The sequence below is a fragment of the Schistocerca cancellata genome, chromosome 5 (assembly GCF_023864275.1).
Source record: "Schistocerca cancellata isolate TAMUIC-IGC-003103 chromosome 5, iqSchCanc2.1, whole genome shotgun sequence".
Classification (NCBI taxonomy): domain Eukaryota; kingdom Metazoa; phylum Arthropoda; class Insecta; order Orthoptera; family Acrididae; genus Schistocerca; species Schistocerca cancellata.
The window spans coordinates 341,684,479-341,707,910 of NC_064630.1; the positions used below are offsets into that span (position 1 = coordinate 341,684,479).

Sequence of the window (23,432 nt, forward strand, 5' to 3'; positions counted from 1 at the left end):
TTGTTCACACAGAGATACTAATGTCCAATGGATAATAACACGTACAGCTTCTCGCCAGACCAGTACGTGATTGCTGATATTATTTGAAGCTAACCAGAGCATCATCCGTGAAAAAGACGATCCTTTATTCATTTGCAGTTAGCGTAAATTATGGCAATAAGTCTGCAAACTTATCTCCTGCGACAAGTGGTCGGTAACGCGTATGTGGCTAGTTCCAGAATGAGATTTTCACTCTGCAGCGGCGTGTTCTCTGTTATTAAACTTCTTGGCAGACTGAAAGTGTGTGCTGAACCGAGACTCTATCTTGCGGTCTTTTTATTTCGCTGACCAGCGCTCTATTTAGAAGAGCGTTGAAGGTAGGAGACGACATACTGGAGGAAGTAAATCTGTGAGGAAGGGTCGTGAGTAGTGTTTGGGTAGCTCAATTGGTGGAACACTTGCCTGCGGAAGGCAAATGTCCCGTGTTTGAGTTTCGGTCCGGCACACAGTTTTAATCTTCCAGGAAAATTTCATGTGAATGGTTGCTTCACATTCATACAACTACATGTAACGGTCATTAATCTTCTAACTAGTTCCATACGACATGCCTAGACTTCTTCCTCTGTGTCAACCAGTTCATCTCATAGAATCGTTTACATCCAGTCTCCTCAGTTATTTGTTGGATATATTCGGATATCTGTTTTGCCTGGCTGGCCGATGTGGCCGACCGGTTCTTGGCGCTTCAGTCTGGAACCGAGCTGCTGCTACGGTCGCAGGTTCGAATCCCGCCTCGGGCATGGACGTGCGTGATGTCCTTAGGTTAGTTAGGTTTACGTAGTTCTAAGTCTAGGGGACTGATGACTTCAGATATTAAGTCCCATAGTGCTTAGAGCCATTTGAACCATTTTGTATGCCGGTAGTTTCTGCCCTTGATATCTCTCTAACACCGTGGCAGTTATTCCCTGAAATCATAACACGTGTCCTCTCAACCTCTTCCTTCAGCTAGTTTCTACATATTCCCTTCCTGGCAGATTCTACAGAGGGCCTCTTCATTTCTTATAGTGCCAGACCACTTAATTATAGACATTCTTCTGTATCACCAAATCTCAAAACTTCGATTCGCTTTTCCCGATTTCCCACAGTTCATTATTCACTTCTATGCAATGCTGTGCTCCAGATGTACATCCTTAGAATATTTTTTCCACAAATTAATTCCTACCTCTGACGCAAGTAATCTTCTCTTAGGAATGCCATATTTTCCTCCTCTATTGCCCTTCTTCTATTCTCCTAACCTCTTCCGTCCAAGGTAAGAAATCATTCGCTTCTTCTGCCATATGTTCCCTAATAAAAAATTGTTCAAATGGCTCTGAGTACTATGGGACCCAATATTTGAGGTCATGAATTCGGTAGAACTTAGAACTACTTAAACCTAACTAATCTAAGGACATCACACACATCCATGCCCGAGGAAGTATTCGAACCTTCGACTGTAGCGGTCCCGCGGTACCAGACTGAAACGTGTAGAACCGCTCGTCCACATCGGCCGGCTCCCAAATACAGTACTGATGTTAAATTAGTAGCTAATCTCATTTCTGCTGCTCTTCGTTACTTTCGTCTTTCTGTGGTTCCCTCGCAGTCCATAATCTGTGTTCATCAGACTGCTCATTCCATTAACCAGATCTTGCTATTCTTTATCACGTTCACTGAGGACAACAATGTCGTCATCGAATCTTATCACCGGTATCTTTTCATCTTTAGTTTTAAGCCCGCTACTAAACCTTTATTTTATTTCCCCCATTGCTTCTTCGACGTACAAACTGAATCGAAGGAGAGGAAGACTGGATCCTCATCTTACGTCTCTTTTAATCAGACGACATCTCTCTTGGTCTTACCTTATTACTATTCTTAGTTGGATCTTCTACATATTGAATATTACCTTATTTCTCTGTATTTTACACTTACCCTAGCCGGAAAGGAAAATATCAAACTATGAACATCTTGACCGAACGCTACCAAACAGATACTTTTAAGTGTTTATGGCTGTTCGTATGTTAGTCAAAATTTCATCTTTATACACGCTTATTTTGAGTGTTTTCATGAGAGATAACACCTGTTCCTACAGATGGAGAACAGCATGAGTTGATGATGGCTGAAATGTGTCTGACGTTACTGAAAATTCTCAAGAGGAGATCGCAACACATATCCAGTCGACGTGAATCAGCCGCTTATAGCCATATTTCGGGCACTGATTAAGGTTGAATCAATGGCATAAGTTACACGGGAGTACCATTAATGACCGAACACGCAGACAGTTGACTGTTGTGGAATGACAATAGAACGAGTGGTGACGAGATGGACAGTAGTGTGGCCAGAAGAGTAGTCACAGATCCTTACAGAATGTCTACACCACGGTTAGATATTAGGGTACGATGCTGCGGTGCCTGTGTTGTTAATAACAACAATGCCATGTTCTTTGGGGCGACTACAGTCGTTATCAAATACATAAATACATTAAATGTATTCAAAGTTGCGAATACGAGGAACCATCAGCTGCATAAGGGAACGACGAAAACGAAAATTTGTGCCGGACCGAGACTCGAACCAGGATTCTCAGCTTTACGGTAGAAGCCACCTGAAGTTCTTTGGCTATCCGTGCGCCACTCACATCCAGACCCAGACTTCCGTATGTCGTCGTTCCTACGTCACAACCTGTACTCGTCCACTCATTATGTAATTCCCGTGTAGGGGAGGACACTTTTTAATTGAAAGTCGCTGGCTTGTAAGGGTGGATGAATTGTATGCAGGCATGCCCGAATCAGAATTACATCGTCCTTCTTAACAACAAAGGCACCGCTATATCGAAGTTATCCGCCAATACCAGACAGTGACTTTCAGTTAAAAATATCCTTCGCTGTAGGGGAATTATATGTGTCTACGTGCACAGGTTGTGATGCAGGAACGACGACGTCTGGACGTCGGGGTGTGGCTGTGAGTCATGAGCGGATAGCCACGGCGATTAAGGCCACCGCTCCCATTATGTGGGAAACACGGGTTCGAGTCCTGCTCCGGCAAAGATTTTCACTGTCGTCATTCCTTTAGACAGCTGACTGTAGTTCGTTTTCGCAACTGCGAATGCATTTCGCGTAGATTGTAGAATTGTTCGACTCGCTCTGACGTTCACACGAATGACAACAGCAGGAATCTGGACAGAGGTTATAGGCGAAGTATCACCACAGACCGCCGGGAAGCAATTTTTATAGTCTGGGTAGAGCTCTCAAGTTGCAGTGCGTTTCTAACCATTGACACAATACTACAAACAACAACAGACATCACTATCTAATGCCAGGATGGACTCGGGCATTGAATAGCATTCTGTTATGTTGGGCGATGAGTCTCTCTTTTGTTCCAGGATGTGATGCAGCCGCGTAAATTTCACTTCTTCTCCTCATATTTCGGCTGTGTACCGTCCAGATATCTCCCTCGTAAGCCGGGTGACTGACGCTTCTGCAATTATTACGCCCTTTTAAACCCGCGGACCGAGCCAGTGCGCATGCGGCTACAGATACAGAAGACACCAGAGACGTTGATCGGCGACAAAGAGCTACAACATATGCATGAAATAAGATCTATGGCTACCTGGTCTACCCACACGGTGAAATCGATGTATCACTGCGCGCCGCGTTGTTGCGACGTCTTTGTGAGTTTGATACAGAAAGTAATTTGTCCAAGCTAAACTCACCATCTATTGAACTTTCTTGTATAAACGAACAAAGACGTTGTAACGGTGAAGCCCGTAGTGATACATCGATTTCACCATTTGGATCGACCGTGCAGCCCTACATCTAATTTCACGCTAATGTTGTACCTCTCGGCCATGGATCGACGTCTCTGGCACCTTGTGCATCCATGGCCGCCACCGCAGTTTCGCGTTCAGTGGGTGCTGGTGCGTTTCTCACTCGTCTCACTCTGAAGATGGCTGGACTGTATACAGCCGAAAGATCGGAAGAAGAAGTGAAATTTATGCGGCTGCACGCCCTAAATTTTATGGAACAATCATTGCGCCGCGAAAATATGGACAGTCCCTCTTTTGATTGTAGAGGTCAGATAGGCGCCGAAGTGTCTGTAAACGTGCTGGTGAAAGGACATGAAAGAGCAATTCTCGCGTCCCATACGCCTTCAAGCTCTGATTGGCGCCCATACCATAGTTTGTAGGACGGGAGGGATGGGCGAGACTTGGGAGCTTGGAGTATTTTTAATATTTTGGAAGACGAATGCCGACTTGTAAGTGGCCATGAAAATATTAGAGTTCCGACCCTGTTAAAAACCTACGTAATACCGATTTTATACCATTTCCTTGAAAGGAGAAACACCTGTCACCATATGAGCGGGTGGCGTGGGAGGGGGGAGGGGGAGGGGAGGGCGCAGCCCACCCTTCCCCTCGGGTGTGAGCTAAGGACGGCAGATATCAATGAAACAACCGCTTCCTCATTTACATCAGGTTTTTTTCCCACAGTTGTTTAAAAAGAGAAAATCATTCAAAATAAGCGGTTTCTGGAATAACCGATCTTAGTTTTCTTATGCCTATTACTTCTAGTAATAAACGTAGAAACCGGACAAAGAATGAAGAAATTTCACTTATTTAAATTTCAAGACATATAGAATAAAAATATTAAATTAAATAGCCGAGTAAAAGAAAACTTATTCCGCCCAGTGTTCGCTGCTTTTGCCGAAAAGTCGTAACTGCTCGAATACTACAAAAAGTTATCAGTATTCCCCTACTGATTTCAACTTTTTGAAACAACGTTCAAAAATCGTTTTGCATTCGGTGATCATACCACTATTTGTGCACTGCGAATAATCAGTTTCAAATGGGTGAATACTGAGGACTATTTTTCGTGTTATTTTGTCCGTTTTCAAGGCTACAAGTAGACAAAGCCATATTTTGTAGGCACAGAAGCAGGTCAGGTACTTGCTACTTTTATTGTATACTGTGACTTATTGCTAACTTTTTAATTCATTACTGATTCCATAAAATCTTTCCTCTTTTACTACTCCATGGAAATGGCAGACAAATCTTTAATCTTTTAAAGCAAATGAAGCATTGTTCTTCACTGCTACGTCACTTCCAGGCTAGGGTTTGTGCCATTCTGCAATACAACGGATGTCCGACGACGACAGCGAGACACTACCGTGGGCAAGTCCTGCACACTGCACGTGCTCGTTCACGTGTACCATAAGCCACGAGACACGGCAGCAGGGACATTATTGTCTCAACAATGCTGTACCAAATCTTACGTCATGTTTCTGTTGCCCGTTTCTGTCAGAATTGTTATTCAAATAGCACAGGTCGTTTTTCCCATTTACTACATAACGCAGTGTTCTAAACCAAAGCAAATTTTACAAATAAAAATTAATTTTCTTAAAAAATGGGATATTTGCAAACGAAAAATTTTAGTAGTGCTTCTATGTCAGATTGATATTTCGGTTTTTTATTCGTTTATCAGCGGAAATAAAAAACAACCCCTATGACTGAGATCAAACAAATACCGAAGAAACCGTTTATTCAGGATTAAAATACCGGTGTCGGTTTTCACCGGTAAATCGCTGTGTGGAGAGTTACTGGATCTGACAACAGAAACAATTTGGGAATTTATTGATGGCAGCCTTTATTTATTCTATTGTTATGTACACGTAAAGGTAACGTTATGCTTTCAACATCTGTGGTAACGGAACGCTTACCTAACGCTTATCTCAAAAGTACATTTGCACAGGCATGGTGTCCGCATCTTCAGTAATCTAACGCTTATTCGTCAGCCTCCACCCTCTGTACCAGAAACACACGAGCCCGTGCAGTTTCGTACAGCATTTGCTAGCCAAGAATATGGTTCTGATTGATTCCCAGGTGTCAGTGTGTAATTCAAGATATTGCTTCTTCAGTTGCAACGGCAAGTTGCTATCTGAAATGAATATCAGCAACGATTTCTTGCACCCTGCTCAATGACGGCGTTCTAAACTGGAAATTAAATATTGAAAAATGGAGAAATAAGCTGCTTAGGTTTCACCAGATCCAAATTTCTGAGGTTCGATTTACCCATCGTTGGATGTTTGTAAAAAAAATTGATTGTCAGATAGCATATTTTCGTGTAATAGAGCAGTGACGAATAGATAAGACACCACCGTAGTTGCTGATACCAAAAAGCTTACAATATAAACTTTGAAACTTCCTGGCAGATTAAAACTGTGTGCCCGACCGAGACTCGAACTCGGGACCTTTGCCTTTCGCGGGCAAGTGCTCTACCAACTGAGCTACCGAAACACGACTCACGCCCGGTACTCACAGCTTTACTTCTGCCAGTACCTCGTCTCCTACCTTCCAAACTTTACAGAAGCTCTCCTGCGAACCTTGCAGAACTAGCACTCCTGAAAGAAAGGATATTGCGGAGACATGGCTTAGCCACAGCCTGGGGGGATGTTTCCAGAATGAGATTTTCACTCTGCAGCGGAGTGTGCGCTGATATGAAACTTCCTGGCAGATTAAAACTGTGTGCCCGACCAAGACTCGAACTCGGGACCTTTGCCTTTTGCGGGCAAGTGCTCTACCAACTGAGCTACCGAAGCACGACTCACGCCCGGTACTCACAGCTTTACTTCTGCCAGTACCTCGTCTCCTACCTTCCAAACTTTACAGAAGCTCTCCTGCGAACCTTGCAGAACTAGCACTCCTGAAAGAAAGGATATTGCGGAGACATGGCTTAGCCACAGCCTGGGGGGATGTTTCCAGAATGAGATTTTCACTCTGCAGCGGAGTGTGCGCTGATATGAAACTTCCTGGCAGATTAAAACTGTGTGCCCGACCGAGACTCGAACTCGGGACCTTTGCCTTTCGCGGGCAAGTGCTCTACCAACTGAGCTACCGAAGCACGACTCACGCCCGGTACTCACAGCTTTACTTCTGCCAGTACCTCGTCTCCTACCTTCCAAACTTTACAGAAGCTCTCCTGCGAACCTTGCAGAACTAGCACTCCTGAAAGAAAGGATATTGCGGAGACATGGCTTAGCCACAGCCTGGGGGGATGTTTCCAGAATGAGATTTTCACTCTGCAGCGGAGTGTGCGCTGATATGAAACTTCCTGGCAGATTAAAACTGTGTGCCCGACCGAGACTCGAACTCGGGACCTTTGCCTTTCGCGGGCAAGTGCTCTACCAACTGAGCTACCGAAGCACGACTCACGCCCGGTACTCACAGCTTTACTTCTGCCAGTACCTCGTCTCCTACCTTCCAAACTTTACAGAAGCTCTCCTGCGAACCTTGCAGAACTAGCACTCCTGAAAGAAAGGATATTGCGGAGACATGGCTTAGCCACAGCCTGGGGGGATGTTTCCAGAGTGAGATTTTCACTCTGCAGCGGAGTGTGCGCTGATATGAAACTTCCTGGCAGATTAAAACTGTGTGCCCGACCGAGACTCGAACTCGGGACCTTTGCCTTTCGGGGGCAAGTGCTCTACCAACTGAGCTACCGAAGCACGACTCACGCCCGGTACTCACAGCTTTACTTCTGCCAGTACCTCGTCTCCTACCTTCCAAACTTTACAGAAGCTCTCCTGCGAACCTTGCAGAACTAGCACTCCTGAAAGAAAGGATATTGCGGAGACATGGCTTAGCCACAGCCTGGGGGGATGCTTCCAGAATGAGATTTTCACTCTGCAGCGGAGTGTGCGCTGATATGAAACTTCCTGGCAGATTAAAACTGTGTGCCCGACCGAGACTCGAACTCGGGACCTTTGCCTTTTGCGGGCAAGTGCTCTACCAACTGAGCTACCGAAGCACGACTCACGCCCGGTACTCACAGCTTTACTTCTGCCAGTACCTCGTCTCCTACCTTCCAAACTTTACAGAAGCTCTCCTGCGAACCTTGCAGAACTAGCACTCCTGAAAGAAAGGATATTGCGGAGACATTCATATCAGCGCACACTCCGCTGCAGAGTGAAAATCTCATTCTGGAAGCATCCCCCCAGGCTGTGGCTAAGCCATGTCTCCGCAATATCCTTTCTTTCAGGAGTGCTAGTTCTGCAAGGTTCGCAGGAGAGCTTCTGTAAAGTTTGGAAGGTAGGAGACGAGGTACTGGCAGAAGTAAAGCTGTGAGTACCGGGCGTGAGTCGTGCTTCGGTAGCTCAGTTGGTAGAGCACTTGCCCCCGAAAGGCAAAGGTCCCGAGTTCGAGTCTCGGTCGGGCACACAGTTTTAATCTGCCAGGAAGTTTCATATCAGCGCACACTCCGCTGCAGAGTGAAAATCTCATTCTGGAAACATCCCCCCAGGCTGTGGCTAAGCCATGTCTCCGCAATATCCTTTCTTTCAGGAGTGCTAGTTCTGCAAGGTTCGCAGGAGAGCTTCTGTAAAGTTTGGAAGGTGGGAGACGAGGTACTGGCAGAAGTAAAGCTGTGAGTACCGGGCGTGAGTCGTGCTTCGGTAGCTCAGTTGGTAGAGCACTTGCCCGCGAAAGGCAAAGGTCCCGAGTTCGAGTCTCGGTCGGGCACACCGTTTTAATCTGCCAGGAAGTTTCATATCAGCTTACACTCCGCTGCAGAGTGAAAATCTCATTCTGGGAATATAAACTTTATTTCTGAGTTGTTCTACAGCCTCGAAATATTTTACAAATGAAAACAATGTTCTTTCTAGGTTGTTTATTAATGTTATTTATTAATTCGTGCGATTAGTTCATTTCTACTCTGAGTCGCTTTCAAACATCTGAAATTGAAATGTACCAACGTGGCAGAGAATAACATTGTATGCTGTGTAGATATAACACATTACACATATTGTATTAACATTACCACATTAAAATGGGATAGCTGCACTTACATCAACTACTGCGCATCACTTTCTACATTATGTGACTATCGGGTTTACCTTACACGTATCTAGCCACAAGCCATAAATCATAAATATATGCGGACAGAATACAGATCATGATGCTACACCATCACATCACATGCCAGACGATATTAGCTGTAACTGTGAGTAATGTAGCCTGAAAACTACAAACAGCTTTTATGATATTATCAAAGATACACTTGCTGCTAACATCGCAAATGTTGTGTCTATTCCTACATATTCGGTTCTCCAGACGAACAATCAAACAATTCGTATTAATGAGTTTTATTAGAATAAGACAAATACAAATACTTAACTTTGATCTGAGAATTCTTGTGCTCTTTTATACATGATCATCCACAAGTGCACTTACACACATGTGTCGCAAGCAAAGGGCTACATACAAAATAATCAGTCTTCCTCAGAATAAACAAATACAAGTAACACTTCTGGTCCTAGCGACCGCTACTAACAACTGTCTGTCAACTGAACTGTAGTGACTGCTGATCTCTAACTACCGCGCGGGATTAGGCGAGTGGTCTGGGGCGCTGCTAGTCCCGGCGGAGGTCCGTGTCCTCCCTCGCGCATGGGTGCGTGTGTCGTCCTTAGCGTAAGTCAGTTTAAGACAGATTAAGTAGTGTGTAAGCTTACGGATTGATGACTTCAGCAGTTTGGTGCCATAAGACCTTACCACAAATTTCCAAATTTCATCCTGGAGGGAGGTCGGTCAGCATGCGATTGACTGACTTCTTCCCACAGCCTTCTCTTCTCTGTCGTTCCTGACTGGTGTGCCGGCGCTGACTTTATGCCGTAACAACAAAATTGTCGATAGCAATGTGAAAGATGTACATTACATTATTTGCTGATGTACCAGATTTATGTCATGTACAGTACACTTCTACATCTACATCTACATGGATACTTTGCAAATCACACTTAAGTGCCTGGCTGAGGTTCATCGAACCACAGTCACAATTATTCTCTATTATCCCAATCTCGAACAGCGAGCGGAAAAAACGGGCAGCTACACTCCTGGAAATGGAAAAAAGAACACATTGACACCGGTGTGTCAGACCCACCATACTTGCTCCGGACACTGCGAGAGGACTGTACAAGCAATGATCACACGCACGGCACTGCCGACACACCAGGAACCGCGGTGTTGGCCGTCGAATGGCGCTAGCTGCGCAGCATTTGTGCACCGCCGCCGTCAGTGTCAGCCAGTTTGCCGTCGCATACGGAGCTCCATCGCAGTCTTTAACACTGGTAGCATGCCGCGACAGCGTGGACGTGAACCGTATGTGCAGTTGACGGACTTTGAGCGAGGGCGTATAGTGGGCATGCGGGAGGCCGGGTGGACGTACCGCCGAATTGCTCAACACGTGGGGCGTGAGGTCTCCACAGTACATCGATGTTGTCGCCAGTGGTCGGCGGAAGGTGCACGTGCCCGTCGACCTGGGACCGGACCGCAGCGACGCACGGATGCACGCCAAGACCGTAGGATCCTACGCAGTGCCGTAGGGGACCGCACCGCCACTTCCCAGCAAATTAGGGACACTGTTGCTCCTGGGGTATCGGCGAGGACCATTCGCAACCGTCTCCATGAAGCTGGGCTACGGTCCCGCACACCGTTAGGCCGTCTTCCGCTCACGCCCCAACATCGTGCAGCCCGCCTCCAGTGGTGTCGCGACAGGCGTGAATGGAGGGACGAATGGAGACGTGTCGTCTTCAGCGATGAGAGTCGCTTCTGCCTTGGTGCCAATGATGGTCGTATGCGTGTTTGGCGCCGTGCAGGTGAGCGCCACATTCAGGACTGCATACGACCGAGGCACACAGGGCCAACACCCGCCATCATGGTGTGGGGAGCGATCTCTTACACTGGCCGTACACCACTGGTGATCGTCGAGGGGACACTGAATAGTGCACGGTACATCCAAACCGTCATCGAACCCATCGTTCTACCATTCCTAGACCGGCAAGGGAACTTGCTGTTCCAACAGGACAATGCACGTCCGCATGTATCCCGTGCCACCCAACGTGCTCTAGAAGGTGTAAGTCAACTACCCTGGCCAGCAAGATCTCCGGATCTGTCCCCCATTGAGCATGTTTGGGACTGGATGAAGCGTCGTCTCACGCGGTCTGCACGTCCAGCACGAACGCTGGTCCAACTGAGGCGCCAGGTGGAAATGGCATGGCAAGCCGTTCCACAGGACTACATCCAGCATCTCTACGATCGTCTCCATGGGAGAATAGCAGCCTGCATTGCTGCGAAAGGTGGATATACACTGTACTAGTGCCGACATTGTGCATGCTCTGTTGCCTGTGTCTATGTGCCTGTGGTTCTGTCAGTGTGATCATGTGATGTATCTGACCCCAGGAATGTGTCAATAAAGTTTCCCCTTCCTGTGACAATGATTTCACGGTGTTCTTATTTCAATTTCCAGGAGTGTATTTTTTTCAAGTGGTACTGTACTCTAGAAAATTTTAGTAGCGATATATATATATATATATATATAGTATTTTAAGGTTAAAAAGCCTATACATTATAATTCATCTCAGCATAATCCAACATATTTGTTAGTTTCCAGAATGAGATTTTCACTGGAGAGTTTATTTGTTAGTTATTAGTTGCAATAAAAGTATGTGTACCACATTTTATTTAAGAAACAGGTTTGTTATAAGTTGAAACATATGATAATTTCACAATGATTCCAAGGCTGAAATTATAATAAATCTAAAATATATCATCCACGCACAATAAGCAAAATTTTCTTACAGAGGACATTCTATAACAAAAAAATATGCGGCTATATGTTTCCCTTGTATTTCTCCAAAAAATGTTCAACTGAGATTGTAAGTACAATTATGTGACAACAGAAGGATAGAAACAAAGAGAATGTCTGCAAGTATACATAATCAATAGCCATTGTATAATACACTACTGAACACACAAAGATGCCACAACGTTCCTCTCAAGTCATGTAATGCAAGTTACATGGTAACGCAGAAACTTACTTGAAGGAACAACGGATGGTAACCATGTAGAATAGTTAGGAAACCGCTTGTAAAAATTATTCCATAACAAGCATCGAGTGGAAGTATGAGCTAACACACACTACTTCAGGGAAACAAGGCGTCAGTTAAAGTAACGTTCAACAACTTTTTAAAAACAGAAGGTACCAAAATACAAAAATTATTTCCTTGAATTATATGGCAAAAAAATTCTGCAAAACATTTTTCATCTGTCAGACGATATAAAACGTAAAGCGGACGGCAAACAAACGGCGCCAGCAATAAGAAGTGTGGGAAAGCAATACTGGTTCCACCATGTACTTCATGACACAAATGTATACTATGTTGTCATAGTATAATACATCCTTTAAAAACCTTGAGGGTCCATTCAGTTAAAGTCTTAAACACCGAGAAAAGATGGCGTTGAAAAATAAGACTGAAAATCAGTAACACCGAAAGGCTTGAACCAAAGTCTACAAGGCCCCATGAATTTAAAAAATTTCGAAATGTAAAATGTACGAAAGAACTTTTTAAAATTCTGAATGGAAGTTTCGTTTTTCATGTCCGTTTATCATGAGTCTGAAGAAGATCTCTGTTTCAGAAGCTTGAAAACAACGCAAAATCGACATTAGCTAATCACATACATCAAATAAAGAACATTAAGGTATAGCCTACAATGGACCATGTTTTCATTTGTAGCTTACTGCATAATCTTAATAAAAGGAAATTAACAGTTTTTTAAATTAGAGTTGTGCTGAGAGTTAACTTCCTTTTCGTGTGGTAGACAGTAAAGTTAAATTTTGTTTTTTAATCTGTGCGAGGAGGAAGAGTCCAAATACCGCAAAGACGGGATATCTCGTGCTACACATCATCTTGTTTGTCTTTCTTCAGCTAGTAATTTGTTGCTTTATTGATTTAGATAACAATAGAAAGACATATAAAAGTGTGAATAGAGGTAAGCAGTACACTGTTTCCTCCACACACTGTTTCGTGCTGCCTTGAGTTTGCGTTATCGGCAGTAGCAGGAAGCGTCTGTTGCGTCGTGAACCCGTGGCGGAAGTGGATGCGCGTATGTCAGCAATGATATTCTTTGTCTACAACTGGCTGTTTACCAGAATGATGAGGCAAACGGCTATTTTAATATCTCCCATCCCTCCCTCAACCACCAACTAAATCTTCCTAGACGGTTAGACTTTTCTCAGTAGCACAGCAGACTTAAGTGAATGGTTTACTGAGGTTCTTATTTAATATCTTTTGGTGCCAAAACTCGACGTGGAATAAATTTTACCAGTGTCGCAAAGAAGGTTCACCGATATTACCTGTCTCCTTCAATTCACAGATACTGGTGGTATAAAACTTCGATTACGGATGTATCAGTTTGAAATATCTTGAGGATGTTCAGCTGGGTCCATTTCTATCGTTCTAGAGGGAGAAATTCTGTCTCACAGTTACGCGCAGTGTATGCCACATAGCAGGAACATTTCCCAAACTGGGAAGTGTCGTATTTGGTAGGATATAGGAAGTTCTTCAAGGGTTCCAGCTAACCATCTAGCAACCAAACGAAAAGTGCAAAGTGAAGGGCTATAAGCAGAGTCGAATCTGTGACGATCTTGGATGTTGATTTCTTGGCATCCACTATCGGGTGAAAATGAGTAGACATCGCCACAATACATCAGGCGTGCACTAAGGAGAGACAGCTACTTAGATGCCAGAGTAAGTGTAGCGTGGACATGTCCCTGTTATCTTTTTTAGAGGATACCCTCCAAGGGCACGAGGATGAGTTGAGTGCTACAGTTAGCGAGAGAAGAGCAGTCACTTTAGTGACAAAATAGTTTCCTTGCAGATCAGAAAAAATGGTAACATGGTGTTAGTTAACTCCAGCAGCAACCATGGAAAGGACCAGAATTTGAATCACTTACCAAAGGAATTTATGCTTACCGTGAGAATAAAAGAGAACACAAAAGTCGCTGAAGCACACAGATATAATTATGAAATTCCTATGCAACACGAGATCGGCCTGCAAATTAAATAATATTAAGACCGTCAATGCATCGACGGCAGCAACACTAAACAGTAAGATGAAAGAGTGATTTCACAGCACGAGAGGCCTTGGGAGTAAACGATAGTTCTAAGAATATGAATCCAGATTGGTGGGCAGAGTATGTTGAGGACCTGATGGAAGAGAAGGAACAAATGCCGCGCGGGGTAGCTGTGCGACCTGAAACGCCTTGCCACGTTTCGATCGGCTGCCCCCCGTCGGAGTTCCGAGTCCTCCCTTGGGCATGGGCGTGTGTGTTGTCCTTAGCGTAAGTTAGTTTAAGTGGTGTGTAAGCCTAAGGACTGATGACCTCAGCAGTTTTGGCCCATAGGAACTTACCACAAATATCAAAAAAGAAAGAAACAAAGAAACAACTATACTAGAAGAGGTTAAGACAGGACGACGGGGATGGGAAGTGCTATGCAAGCTGCAACAGGGAGTTTGAAAAAGAAACTGTAAGAGCAAAACAGGTGATGTGGGGAATAATGTGAGGAAATTAATTGTTATATGGAAGGTACTAAAATAAAAGATGCCTGGAAAGTTACAAAACGCCTAAAAAGCTAATATCGCAATAATTAGTGTGCAGAAGTGGGAGGAGTATTACAATAAGCTCTTGAGCGAGAATAGAAATGAGTACAAATAGGTAGTACATCATCTGAAAAATGCAGATAATTTGAATTTGGAAACCATTACGCAAAATTAAGTAAGAAAGATTGTCAAATAGATGAAACATAACAAATGGTCTGGACCGGCAGACATTCCTATTGATTTAGTGAAATATTTACAGAGCAATTCGTGGAAAATGTTCGCATGTTTCTTTAATACACTGACAATGAATGGAGAAGAGCTACCAGAGGATTTTAATATATTTGTCATGAGTGCCATTCACAAAACAGGAAATAGGCAGGACTGTAACAATTACAGGGGCATCAGTGTAACCAGCACGGCAGGAAGGCTGTGTAGTCGGATACTGAGAAAGAGAGTCGAAGCAGAAATTGTAGACACTGGAAAGCAGAGCGAGTTTAGAGCAGGCAGATCATGTAATAAAGATCTATTCTCCCAACGATACTTGACAGGAAAGATATCTGAAAGAAATTTGGAAACACATTTAGCGTTCATCGACCACGAGAAAGCTTATGACAACGTTCCAACGGCAGTTGTGGCCGAGCGGTTCTAGGTGCTTCAGTCTGGAACCACGCGACCGCTACGGTCGCAGGTTCGAATTCTGCCCCGGGCATGGATGTGTGTAACGTCGTTAAGTTACTTAGGTTTAAGTAGTTGTAAGTTCCAGGGAACTGATGACCTCAGATGTTAAGTCCCATAGTGCTCAGAGCCATTTGAACCATTTGAACCATTTTGACAACGTCCCACTAGCCAAGCTACTTGAAGCACTAAACCTATATGGCATTGACCCTCTATACCAATAAATGTTTATAACATATACAGAGACATGCATGGAAGAATATGGATAGGATTTCTCACCTATAAATCCTGGGCGAGGGATTCGTGTGAAATTATTCTAAACGTCTTCTATGGAACCGAAGTAAGTAGATAGATTTACTAATAATTATCAGACCAGAACGATACAATATCTATAGGAAAGGGAATCAGTGATCACAAGGTCATTGTAGCACCAATGACTGCCGGTGTTAAAAACAGTGAAGAAAAATGCAGGAAAATAAATTTGCTTGACAAGTACGACAGGAAACATATAACAGATATCAAGATCAGTTAACACCGAACATCTGTTTCTGGGGTAGAAGATTGGGAGTACCACTTCACAAAACTAGTAGTATTGTTTATCACGTGACAGACATATATCTACGGAGTAAGGTTTGCAGAGGTGAGAAATACACGTCGCTCTTAACGGGACAAAAGTTCAGAAGGGCCTCGATGGACGACCTTACTCTTTCCAGTATATACGTACTTTAAAATTTAAGACTGTAATACCTTTAAAACTACACCAGATATGAACAAATGGTTTTCAATATGTGGTAAGATAACTCATAAAGTTTGCTTACCTCATTCATACACGTCAATTTATGCACCCTTAATGGCTCGGATAATGTCTAATTCAAGATGCGACCCGTTCACATGCACTGCGAACCCGTGCCTTCAAATCCCGTAGGTCTCCAACCTTGGTTCGGTACACCAGATCTTTTACAAAACCCCACAGGAAGAAGAATAGTGGAATGACGTCAGAGGATCGAATTGGACCATCTCGTCTAATAAATCTATCCGGGAACTTTTCATGTAGGAATTGACGGACATTTAGGAACCAGTAGGTTAGTGCTCCATACTGTTGGAATACAACATAAGGTTGCAGGTGTTTCAGTTGTGACACAGCTAACTCTTGTAGCATGTCCAGGGAAACACCATCGTTGACGGCAGACCCGATGAAAAAGAATGGACCAATGATGCTACTGTGTATCAGTCAGCACCAAACATTGACCTTTGGCTGTCTACTTTCATTTCATGTGTAATATGACGATGCTTCGAACCCTATATAGGAACCGTGTGACGATTCCGTTTACTCGATACATGGGACGTTGCGTCATCGGAGAAACAGATCTTTTCCAAAAAGTGGTTGTTTGCGTCAGTCTTGCCTAGTATACCCACTGTAAACCGTTCGCTTCGAATTTTGTCCGTAGGCTTTAACGCCTGAAGCAGTTGCGCCTTGTAAGGATATATAACCGTAACCTCGTAGGGCATTGTTCACTGTTGATCGTTTCGTTTCCAACTCTCTGGCGACCGAAAGCACCGATTTTGTCGGGCTTCTTGTGAACCCCTCCCGTGCCTTGTCCACGTTGGCATCTGAAACAAATGTTTCCATAAAAGACGTATGTCAAGTCCGAATAGTTGGTTGGTTATGGTGGTTGCCTTTCATACCGTGTTCGAAACTTTCATTGCACTTGGATATCGGACGTCTTGTGTATGAACCGAGTTACACGCTGAGCTTTTTCCTGTAGAGTCCACATTTTCTCAGAGTTTCAATGTCAGTTCTGCATCAAAAGTGCGTCACCTAGAAGCAAGAAAACTTTATGAGTAATTGCATCACACGTTGAAAACAATTTGTTAGTATATCGTATAGTTTTAAAGTTGTTAAAGTCCTTAGCCCCAAAAATAATGTGTTGACATACTGCATATAACATCTAACATCTAATCTATCTAACAGATAACATCAAAAGATCTGTGGGTCTGTTTCTGGAAGATGCTGTTGTCTACGTTATGGAACTCTATTGAGCGGCTGCGGAGATTATCTATGCAGGGAAAGATCGTTAAGTTGACGAGACATCTAAGATGAATTTAGAATTGCTCCGACAACTCTATAAATGGTGCTATGTAAACCATGACATTACTTCCTTAGCGCGCTCTGCAGGCACGTCTGTTGAATTAGACTCGCTCGATCATTTTGTTTTATTGAGAACAGAGACATGGAAGCGGACGCCGTTTCTATAACAATATTTCTAGCGGTTTAAATAAGTTTCATGTAAGTAATATTTTTATGGTGATGAATATTAGTTCATTTCTCTCACGTCTCACAGATTTACTGACGATTTACTAATGGTTTAATGAAATTATCCTGTAAGACTTTTTGCATGTTTACGTCTGCACGCAAAATGTCGACTGCGGTTAAGATAGCGAATTATGCAGAAGCTGTAGCGCATTTAAAACAAGTTGCGACTTTTGACAGTTCAGTAAGGAGCGAGTGAAGGGAAGCATAGTTGCCAGCGTGCACTGCGCGCGTCAGCAGGTGGCCGAAGTATAATACAGGTCCTATTCGGCGCGGAATCTGGCAGGATCGCTTGACTCCATGGAAAGCAAGCCGGCCGATCTGCGAATATTCTGAAGCGATTTTAAAGAAACTATTCGGTAGTAAACTCTCATTCTCGCACATTTGATTGTTAAATTCGTCAGCTTCGTGGTGATCCGCCTATAATTGCGTGAATCATCATAGTTATTGCGATGTTTCGATAATAAGTATACTAATGCAAGAAATTCTTGGTTTGTAGCGAAAAACGGGTGTCGCTATAAACTTGTGTTTGGTGCGTTTTAGGTTAGATGTTGTTGTTGATTACATGTTGGAGGATGTCGTGGTCTCCTTAACTTCATTGCTTACATATTCCGCCCTCACAATCATATTCCGCACATCAAGACGCTTCATTCGAACCCAAACTCAGTAAGATAAAGTCAGTGTTGTATGAATTTATGTAAACGATAGGCAAATAACTATTAAATCGCAAGTGCGCACCGAGATTGAAATACTCGAAGCTGGCGTACACACACACATTCAAGACACAACGGTCACAGTGGCTTTTAGTGCGGGAGAGGCAAACTACATGCCGAGGGACCGATCCCTTCAGAGGACGAGTCAACCTATCTATGTCGGCCGGCGACCGCCTGTACAGCAGACAGCATTAGCCCAAGTGAAAGGGAGAACAACCCCGTGTTTGGCTCAAAAGCAAATTCCGCTACATTGTGTGGGAGCGCCCAGCGTATAGATTTTTTCCAAACATAGCATGCAGTTTCAGAGGTTTTCACAGGGAGACAGCAAACGCCAAACGCCGATGCTACAGATTTCTGGATTGGTCGCCTTAAAAGAAACGTCATTCTCCCGTTTTAGAAGAGCAATGCCTTGAGCCGAAGGAGTAATGGAAGAGACCGAAAGATATACCCCTTCACGTCTGGTGTGGAGAGGGGCCGTTCCGTTGTCGCTCTTGAGCGAGAACACGTAACGAGAGTGTGTGCACCTCTGTCGAGAGCGAATCGGAGTGCGACTCTATATTGAGTCCTTGCGATTAAGCGTTGTTCACTGTGTTGCCCGCCACACTTATTGTGCGGTGTGAACAGACAGAGTTGTAGTTAAACGCCTGCGAGCGAATTTTTGAGTGGCATCGCGGTGGACTGCTTATCTGACCGGTGTACCACGCCAATAGTTAGACTAGGGGAGAATAGGAGTCATTGACTTCATCAAGGCGTAGGGAGAGTTTGCTTGGCGAAGGTCAATCCAGATAGAACGAGAGTTATCTTACTTGTCAGCAGCGAGCGGCGCAGACAGCAGTCATCGGAGCTTACGGTATTGTGCACTACAGCTCTTGTGAGCCCCATATTTCCTCCACAACAGTACACTTCACTGCATTTCACACGCGACTGCCTCGACCGTACCTAGCAACATTCTAACGGATAATTATTCAAGTTGAGTAGGCGCGGCTCACAGCCATTCTGCTAAGTCAATAACAATCTTAAAGTTTGTATAGAAATTTCATTAGCGAATCCTATCCTTAAGAGGTAGCTTCGCATTCTAAAAGAACCCGGAAATAACTTGTTCAGCTCACAACTGAAGGTGCCATTGTGATTTTTTCAGAATTTTTGCAAAATAGATAATAATTTTCGTTAGTTTCACGTTTTTCTTACACTAACCAGCACTACTCCAGAACTTAAGTATCCCACTAGTTACGTAAGGAATTTTGTGAATTTTCCTTACAGCGGACGACTCCAGAAGATATTTATTGCTGAAAGTTTTTCAGGCATTTCTTTTTAGAACATTAGGAGCGTCTATCTGACTTCTGTGGTAGTGTGGGGGTGGAAACTGCATCTTGCAGGAGCCACAGGGTAAAGGGTATATCTCAGATTAATCCGTTGCGCAGAATGACAGAATCCATACGCTCACAATGTAGGTAATTTTTTAATTATTATTTAAACGTGGAAGGATAAAGCTGTCTGTTTCCTATTTCGAGAAAACTGAATGAGTGTAAAGAGCTCTGTCACGAACTCGTGCACCAGTGAAAAACTAGAATTAAATACTTACAGATTCTTCGTATCTTATAAATGTTTTCAGGTATCGAAACAAAATTTAGGCAAACAATAGCGCGCAAAAAAATGGTTCAAATGGCTCTGAGCACTATGGGACTGCTGAGGTCATCAGTCCCCTAGAACTTAGAACTACTTAAACGTAACTAACCTAAGGACATCACACACATCCATGCCCGAGGCAGGTTTCGAATCTCCGACCGTTGCGGTCGCGCGGTTCCAGACTGTAGCGCTAGCGCCTAGAACCGCTCGGCCGCTCCGGCCGGCTAGCGTGCAAAGACGAGAGTGTTTTTCCGTGTGATTAATATGCGAAACTTCCATCTCTACCGCGATATTCAAGAGATTATATATTTTTTCAATCAAAATATGTAATTATTGAGGGCCATCGATAGCTGCTGCAACGAGAACTGCTGTGGTTTTTGTAACAATATAAATCGCGAAGTTACACGTTTATTTTTATACTGAGGATTGGCTGTTTCGTAAACTATTGACCTGACTTGCAGTCAGTTGCTAGTTTAATAATACACTATATTTCAGGATTCTGTCGCAGTTTCTACTGCATTACAATGTTAGTGAGATGAACATTTCTAATCTTTGCTGTATTATGACAACAGATGCAGATTTTAACATAGCAACAAGTGATGTTACGTATTCCTCAGTTCTCGTCACAGTCCTTCATGAATGGCTCGTTACTACCTTCCTGGTGTGGTTGATAACTCAAGACGAGTCCTGTCGTGTAACATTTGAAGTGCCTTCTTTTGTCAGCATTTCAACCTCAGTGAGCGTAAACTTCTTGCTGTTTTTTTGCCACATTACGTTTCACCTACACCCATATACCCTCAGTCGGATTTAAATGAGCATGATACGGAGGAGGCCTGATTAAACTATGCCTTTTACCGTTAGCCAGTTCGTCGACCTGGTAGCGTGGAGTTTTGACTTGTACAACAGTACAAGTTCCACTAACATCGCCTTATACACGCTACGTTATCCTTTACCTCATGGAGCATTTCTTTGTACCCAGAACAAAATATCAGCTTTCCTCTAGTGCACTGTTGGAGCTTTGTGCATCACAACGGCGTGGTATGGCATTTTGTTCATTACTATTGCCGAATTCCAATGAATGTTTTGCAGAAGAACGTTGTCTTCTCAGCCGGTGAACGTGTTTTTGGACGACATTTTTATTGCAAATCTCGTAGTCAGATGTACCGCACTATTGTTATTAATGCAATGCCAACACAAATCACTTGTGCACAATACTGACGACTACAGAACATTTCAGTGTGAGAAAAAAACGACTTTATAATGAGAGCTGACAAATGTTGATGCATCTAATGCGTGTCACCACGTGATTCTGCTTACTCTTGGTGTGGCAACAGGGGCGCTTTACCAGCCGAACCGCTGCCGGCTAGTAGGGAAAGCCGGATCGCCATTGATGTTGCCTGGGCAATTGCCGTCTCGTCCCCCTGCGTCAAAAGTCGCAGCTAATTTTAAACGCACTATAAGACGTCGAATTCATCATCTGATCCTCCTAGTTCTGTTACCCTGCTTCTAATTCCATTGTCATTGTATAGTTGCGCCAGTTTGATTTTAGGCTACATAATAAACATTGGGAAAGTGTATACGAGGAAGACAGATCGACAGAAATGGGGCAGGTAATCAGGGAAAGAGGCACTGCAGCACGTAAAACAATGGAAATCCTGCCAATAACTGCAAAATTATCAAGAAGAAATCGAATTCTTTTGTTTGCGGATAATCACAGATCACATCTCCATTTGGAAGCCGTTAATGTCTGCAGAAACAACTTCACAACTCTTCTGGGTTTCCCACGTCACACAAGCCACAGATTGCAATAGTCGGATGCGTCATTTTACGGACGTCTGAAGACTGTCTGTAGCAAAGCTTGTACTGACTATCTTGCTAATCATCCAGGCCAAGCGATAAAAAAACAAATCATTACAAGATTGTACAACACTGCTTTTAACAAAGCTGCATCATTGAATAATACGGTCAAGGGTTTTATACACACCAGAGTTGGCCTATTAAATTAATAAATATTTAGTGATGAAGACTTCATGCCACCACCAACAACGGACAACGCCACCAATGAAAGTCTGTCCATTCTACCTGTGATATCAGCAAACCCAAGTGCACAATTTGATGCACTACCAGTGCCCAAAACTCCTCTATTTGACCTCCGTTACCCCAAGCAGAACCTCTACCAGGGCCTTCATCTAGCCATACACGTACTTCTATTTTATTCCGATTACCCAAGCAGAACTTGGTGCATTATCAGTGGCTCCACCCACCTCTAAATCCACAGCTACCTCTGCTTCACCTACATTATCTGAAGCAGAAGACGAAGAAATAAGATGCCATCTCCACAACTAACGAGCACACCCGTGAAAATAGCTCAGAAAGAAAAAGAGGACAATGAGAAGTAGAGACAAGAATGAAAAATGAAGACAGATCAAAAAAATTAAAAGGAAATGCGAACGCAAAGGTAAAACATGAGCAAAGGCCCTAAATGTAAGGAGGCCGGAGTGGCCGAGCGGTTGTAAGCGCTAGCGCTACAGTCTGGAACCGTGCGACCGCTACGGTCGCGGATTCGAATCCTGCCTTGGGCATGGATGTGTGTGATGTCCTTAGGTTAGTTAGGTTTAAGTAGTTCTTAGTTCTAGGGGACTGATGACCTCAGACGTTAAGTCCCATAGTCCTCAGAGACATTTGAACCCTAAATGTAAACTTGCCTTCGATGGAGGTTTCGGAAAACTAAAATAGAATACTATAACAGACTTCTGCAACTCATCTTCAAACTCATCCATCGAATGTGAGTACGCCGACAATGATTCTGCTGATGTCGGTAAAAGAGACTGCATACCTTGTGGTGAAGTTGGAACGGCAGAAATGTGGTGGTATGAGCGAAATTCCTTGGCAGATTAAAGCAGACTGCTGGACCGAGACTCGATCCAGGGGCTTTTGCCTTTCGCCAGCAAGTGCTCTACCGACTGAGGTAGCCAAGAACAACCTCATGTCCTACCTACAAATAGTCACAGAATCGTTGTTCTTGATGCCAAGGGTGGACGCATGCTCAGTGTACGGGCTTAAATTACAGAAAAGCAAAGGAGAAATGTCATATTTGTGACTTTTGTGATAAACAGATAACCTTCAAATAAAATGTCTTTGTTTTTTAAATAAAACTTTTATTTCATCTTCTTACCCATACCGCAAAGTCATCTTATCCTCACTGTAGAGTACGTTGACGAGTGATACTATCTCTGAGGAAAAAAGGTCTACCTAAAAAATCTGTATTTTTAGGAAATATTTAAGAGCTTGAATCTAAAGGAGATAAATGATAGTTCCGTAAATAAACTGATTTCAAATTAAGGACCAGAAAAATCGTTCTATAACGGAATCGTGTCAACTTACCCGACTTTCTCATACATATCATGAATGGGCCTTACCAAATCAGCAGATATATGAACAAAGACCTGATGACTATCTTTGGCGCACCTCACGTTTGCAGTGCAAAACAACATCGCTTCTTGTAGATTTTGTCGCAACAAATTCTTACTGGGATGTTCAAAGTAGTTACCTGCTACAATCATACAGCGTTTGAAATCGTTGAGTTCTCCGGGTTGACTCATTGTGACAGAAAAGATACCTGTGAATTACAGAAACATGAACAGCGTACACGATGGCTGCACACCGTTGGGATGCC

At 43.6% G+C, this 23,432-nt stretch overlaps 3 non-coding genes across 3 annotated transcripts; 1 reads left to right on the forward strand and 2 right to left on the reverse strand.

Moving 5' to 3' along the window:
• Positions 1-7,429: 7,429 nt before the first annotated feature.
• Trnas-cga (transfer RNA serine (anticodon CGA)) lies at positions 7,430-7,504 on the reverse strand. The gene has a single exon. It is a non-coding gene; the product is annotated as a tRNA-Ser (tRNA).
• Positions 7,505-7,731: 227 nt separating this feature from the next.
• Trnal-caa (transfer RNA leucine (anticodon CAA)) lies at positions 7,732-7,806 on the reverse strand. Its single transcript has one exon. It is a non-coding gene; the product is annotated as a tRNA-Leu (tRNA).
• Positions 7,807-8,139: 333 nt separating this feature from the next.
• Trnas-cga (transfer RNA serine (anticodon CGA)) lies at positions 8,140-8,214 on the forward strand. The gene has a single exon. It is a non-coding gene; the product is annotated as a tRNA-Ser (tRNA).
• Positions 8,215-23,432: the final 15,218 nt, after the last annotated feature.